This window comes from Chrysochloris asiatica, unplaced genomic scaffold (genome assembly GCF_000296735.1).
Source record: "Chrysochloris asiatica unplaced genomic scaffold, ChrAsi1.0 scaffold00264, whole genome shotgun sequence".
NCBI classification, from domain to species: Eukaryota; Metazoa; Chordata; class Mammalia; order Afrosoricida; family Chrysochloridae; genus Chrysochloris; species Chrysochloris asiatica.
The window spans coordinates 1,918,058-1,924,251 of record NW_006408782.1 but is presented as its reverse complement, the minus strand read 5'-3'; the positions used below and the strand labels follow the sequence as shown (position 1 = coordinate 1,924,251).

Genomic DNA, 6,194 nt, shown 5'->3' with positions numbered 1-6,194 from the left:
TGGGAAGTATATACACAGTTACAATTTCAAAACATAGCTAAAATAGATAAACAACTTTAAGGGCGATTCCTTAAGAGAACCTGATAGAGGAATGGAGATAGGGAGGAGTACAAAGTAGTGTTTACCTGTACGTATAAGGCTCTGTGTTCTAACTGTTTTTGTTCCCAAAATAAATCTGAGACAAGAAAAAACTACTACAGAGAAAAGTGAGTTGTTTCCAGGTTATTTCTGGTTTACAGAAAATAAACCAGAACAGGCCTGACCTATATTAATTAAATTACATTAACTTCATTACCCTAGCATTTATCTTATTATTCTTTGTAAGCTATGACATTATGAAGTTTTTAACTTATAGGACTTCAATGTTCATTAATCATTAACACATGGTTAAATACAATTAAAGTCATATATTGACTTTTTAACCGAATGCCTAATTAACTCATGACCTGGTCAAATAAGATAAAACATGATGATGAGCCTATTAGGAAAGAATTATTCTCTGCTGTGAGAATGAAATTTGGAATGGTGTTAAATGGAGAGGGACCCGCTGGGGCTTCCAGGTGCCCGGACCGCAGCCTACTCCCCCGGGCTGGGCAGGGACGTGCAGACATGGCTTCGGACGCTGCTCCCATGGCCGTGAAGATTGGAATAATAGGTAGGACAGGCTTAGATGACCCAGGAATTTTAGAAGGAAGAACTGAAAAATACGTGGATACTCCATTTGGCAAGCCATCTGATTACTTAATTTTGGGGAAGATAAAAAATGTGGATTGTGTCCTTCTAGCCAGGCACGGGAGGAAACACGCCATCATGCCTTCAAAAGTCAACTACCAAGTGCACATTTGGGCCCTGAAGGAACAGAGGTGTACACATATCATCGTGACCACGCATGTGGCTCCTTGAGGGAGGAGATTCAGCTCGGGGACATCGTCATCATCACCAGTTCAGAGACAAGACCTCCATAAGGCCTTAGATCTTCTACAATGGGAGCCATTCCTGTGCCCGAGGAGTCTGCCATATTTCAATGGCTGAGCCATTCTGCCCCAAGAGGTGAGAGGTCCTCAGAGAGACTGCTCAGAAGCTAGGACTCCACTGTCATCCTAAGGGGACAATGATCACAATCGAGGGGCCTCGGTTTAGCTCTCGAGCAGAAAGCTTCCTGTTTCCTATCTGAGGGGCAGATGTTATCAACATGACCACAGTTCCAGAAGCGGTTCTTGCTAAAGAGGCTGGAATTTGCTACTGCAAGTATCGCCATGGCAACAGATTATGATTGCTGGAAAGACTATTAGGAAGCCGTTTCAGTGGATAAGGTCCTAAAGACCCTGAAAGAAAATGCCAATAAAGCCAAAAGTTTATTTCTCACTACCATACCTCAGATAGGGGTCCATGGAGTGGTCCGAAACCCTCCATAACCTGAAGACTATGGCCCAGTTTTCCGTGTTAGTACCAAGACATTAAAATAACATGGCTGCCCAGGAGAAAAGAAAACTTTGTGATTTCCTTCTGAACTTAAAAGAACATGGAAAATAACATGCAACTTTCCTGCGTATGAAGAAAGACAAGAATTTGCAAGTGTTAAACATTCCTTTTGCAGTACAGGCTATTTCAGAGAAAATGAGAGAAGTAAATGACCAGTAAGCATGCAGAAAAACAACTCACATTTTACGAAAAAAAGACAGGGAGATACCAACTCCCCTCCCCCTGTTTGATTAGCAAGCTAAAGGAGAGTGAGTCACATCCACTTTATGGGAGCATAAAGAAGAAATGGGATTCTTGAGCTGTTTATTGATGTGGCTGTAAATTGGTACGGTCTTTCTGAAAAAACAGTATAAAATATATCTAGATTCTTTAAAAAAGATACATGCATACTCTGTGAGCTGATTACTTACAAGAATTTACCTTTTCACAATTATCTGAGATGCATATGAAGAATTTTGTATAAAGGATGTTTCATATAGTATTCATTATACTAGCAAGTACCAAAATCGGAATATTCAACAATTGAAGTTAATTGAAGCAGGCAGCTGGAGATCACGTTTTCACATAATATTTAATCTCTTACAGCAATGGTTACACTATTAGTAGGAAGTAGAAAAACGGACATGTAAGCATCTACAGTTCTAACTTGGTCTTAAAATTCTGTCATCATACAAAAAAATCTAGAGAGGAATACATATACTCTGTTTCCTATTTGAAGGAGGGATACTGGGTAGATTTAATTTTCTTTATAGTTTTCTGTGTCTTCACATTTTTCTACAATGAATATAATCAAATAGTAAAGTTGTTTTAAAAATCAAAATGGACTTGGAAAGATCCCGGTCTTTCAAACCCATTGTGTCTGCTAATGACATGAGAGCAAAACAATCTTACTAAGAGGAGCTCTGTTTAAGGAAGTGACCCCTTTATTCCATTGATAAAGAGGAATGTTGATGGCTACAGAGTGAATCCTGGATTTGCCATGCTTCCTGCAAAAGACTATGTTTTTAATACTGAGTTAGTCTAAAAACTAAACTATTTAAGAACTAAACACACACATTATAGTGTGTCAGGTATTTTAAAAATTAATATTGCACCTTTTCTATTCATTTTTTGAGTTGGTGAATTAAGTGACATGAGTTCTTGGTGGTTTTTTGGTTTTTAATAAAGCAAAAGTAAGTAGAAGCTGACTTTTCCTTTCTCTGTTTATCATCGTTAATTTTATAAAAATGCTTTTTTGCTTTTGTTCTGGAAATTTTTTTTGTTTGTTTCAAGGAGGCAGTTCCCCATTAGGAGTGTTGATTTCTTTTCACTGGTCTTTTACAGGTGCTTTAGTGATGGATGTTTCTTCTATTTAAAGATTCTGTAAAGTCAATGTGTTTGTTCTCTGAGATTGCCTTAAAGATCATAAACTGCTAATTGTTAATAATAAAATAAACTAGTTACCTCCCACACACACACAAAAAAAAAATGGAGCGGGAATAGGAAAGACCCATATTTAGTACCTGTGTTTCTTTTTATTCCTTTGTCTTAAATTTTTTATTACACCTGCCAGAAAGAAAAAGAAGGGGAGAAGAAATGGAAGAGAGGAAGATAGGAGCAGGGGAGTGGGGAGTGGAGGGAAGGAAAGGGAGAGTAGAGAAGACAGAGGGGAGAGGACAGAAGGGAATGAGAGGGTGATGGGACAGAGGGAAGGGCAGGAGAAGAGAAGAGTACAGAAGAGAGTTTGTTATTGTTAGGTGCCATGGAGTTGGTTCTGACCCATAGCAACCTATATCCAACCAAATGAAACCCTACCTGGTCCTGTGCCATCCTCACAATTGCTGCTACACTTAAGCTCATTGCTACTATCACTGTACCAATCCATCTCACTGGTGGTCTTCCTCTTTTTCCCGAACTTTACTGAGCATGATGTCCTTCTGCAGGGACTGATCCCTACTGATGATATATATGTCTAAAGTATGAGAGACAAAGTCTAGTCATATTGGCTTCTAAGGAGCATTCTGGTTGTACTTTTTCTAATGCAGATTTTTTTTTTCTGCTTGCACTTCATGTTCTTGTTAAGTGCTGTCCAGTCAGTGTCAACTCATAGTGACCCTTTATAGGGTTTCCAAGGATCTACAGATGTTGTGGTTCACAGTTCAGTGCTGATCCCACAGCACCATACCAAGAGTCCTTACTATCTTTAATATTCTTCTCCAACACAATAACTCAAATGCATTAATTCATCTACAGTCTTCCTTATTACAACTTTCACATACATACGAGGCTATTGAAAATAGGAAAAGAAAAGGTAATGGAGTGGAGAAGAGAAAAAAGAAGGGAAGTGCTCCAGAGAAAACTGAATCCTGAATGAAGGCTTCCTTACCAATGCAGGAGGATCCCAAATCATCAGGCCTTTAAATAGTGGAACTTGTTTTTCTCTTCATAATTAAAGATGTTGGTTCGTAGGACCTGAAGCAAACAGAAGTTAGAATTCGTTCCGTTGGTAGCATTAACTGGGTAAAGAATGTTTGGGCTATTGTTGCTGTTGCTAGGTCCCTCCGAGTCAACTCCTACTCATAGCTAACCTGTGTACAACAAAGCAAAACACTATCCAGTCCTGTGCTAGCCTCACAATCATTGGGACATTGCAATCACTGTATCAATCCATCACATGGAAAGTCTTCCTCTTTTTTGCTGGCCCTTTACTTTACTAATTATAATGTTCTTCTGCAGACGCTGGTGTCTCCTGACAACATGTACAAAGTACATGAGATGAAATCTTACCATCCTCACTTCTAAGGAGCTTTCTGGCAATACTTTCACCTAGGGAGAGTTATTTAAAAGAAGAAGAAAAAAAAAAGTTGGAGAAAATTAAATAGGTCAAGAAAATAGTTTAAAATTATGTTTACTGTAATAATTTGAAAGTTTAAAATAGAAAATCTATATTCCCTACCATCATGTTTTTCATACATTGATAAATTTTTAATGTCCCATAGGACATTAATCCTTCTGCAATCCTTCATTTCAATTTCAGGACTTATTTCCTAATGTTTTGGTGTTTGGTTTTTTTTAATTTTTAACCCATCTTTTCTTGCCTTTCTCTAAAATGTATATTAAAAGGTGTCAGCAACTTTAATTTTTAATTTTTTAAAGTTATAGTAAGCAAAAAAATAAATAAGGAACCATGATAACGGTTATATGTTGTGCTATTAACTACAAAGTCAGTGATTTGAATCTACCAGATGTTCCTCTGGAAAGCATGAGGCTTTCTGCTCTTGAAAAGATTGACAGCCTCAGAAACCCTACACGGGATTTCTATGAGCTGCAACTGACTTGGCAGCACACCATTACTACCACGACAATCAGCCAAAACTGAAAGAAAAGACATAAAGAATATACAAAATTTATAGGGGAAAAATTGAACTAGAAGTTGACAATAGTCTTTAACTTTACTCCAATTGGCACAAATAAATGTTATATAAACATTATACAAATATTAGATAAACCTAATATATAAAGCATAACCCACTAAAAATAATTATTACTTTAAACCTCCCAATGTTTTTCTTTTATAAGTTAGTGTTACTTTCTCTTATAAAAATGATGCTGTCTCATGATAGAAAGTGGTTAACAAAAAGAAAATAAGAAATACTCAAAACCCTAGACATCTATTGTTAATCCCGAGAAATGTTTTAGCATTCAGATTATTTCTACAAAAACAAAGCAAAACAAACTTTCTGACCAGATAACTTGGAGCCCATGCCATTTGCATTAAACAAACATCAGCAACAATTTTGTCAATTTAACTAATAAGTTATCTTCTGTCTTCCTTTGGAATCTGGAATTTTATTGTTTTACTGGAAACACCAATCCTTTCATCCAGGGGTCCTGAATACATTCCTATCTAGGGAGCCTGGGGTCCTTGTTTGTAGAGCTGGTGATAGAACCTGTCACCCCCTGGCTGAGAGGTACTTATGAACCACTGTGGCTAAGTGGGCTAATGTGCTGTACTGCAGAGTTATCTGAACCACAAGGTCGGTGGTTCAAGCTCACCAGCTGCTCCTTGCAAACCCTATACAGACAGGGTCACTATGAGTCAGAAACTACATAATAGCATTTAACAACAACAGTTGCTTTATCATTGTTGTTGTTGTTACATTCTATCAAGTCAGTTCTGACTCATACCAACCTTATGCACAACAGAACAAAACAGTGCACAATCCTGCACCAATCTCACAATCATTGTTAATTTTTTTAAGTTTTTAATGTGAGGTTTACATGAGAGAACATCAGCTTTACAGTCATCCTATCCTATTTCATTTCATTGTAATGATTACAGTCCCCTCCATGCATCATCATATAAACCCAAATGGTACATCACACAGGCCCACCCTCTCCACCCCCCGGCTGCCAGCACACAGCCCTTCTCCAGCCCTGAGTCCAGTGTTCCTAGCCACTCCATCTATCCATATCATCTTCTGTCACCATCCCTGGCATCACTGCCTTTCTGGGTAGGGTCCCGCTCTCCTTAATTCTCATTTGATGGTCCCAGGGACCTCCGCAACTGGGCTACAAAATCAATCACTCTCCTCCTTTTGTCAAAAAGCATCTACCTCCTCTATATTTCCTAAGGAGCTCTGGTAGCGTAGTGGTTACGACTCGGGCTGTGAACCGCAAGGTCAGCAGTTCGAAACTACCAGCTGCTCCGCGGGAGAAAGATGAGGCTTTCT

At 38.4% G+C, this 6,194-nt stretch overlaps 1 pseudogene; it reads left to right on the top strand.

Annotated features, from left to right (window-relative positions):
- The first annotated feature begins 609 nt into the window (after positions 1-609).
- On the top strand, positions 610-1,461 carry LOC102812108 (annotated as a pseudogene).
- The last annotated feature ends 4,733 nt before the right edge of the window (positions 1,462-6,194 follow it).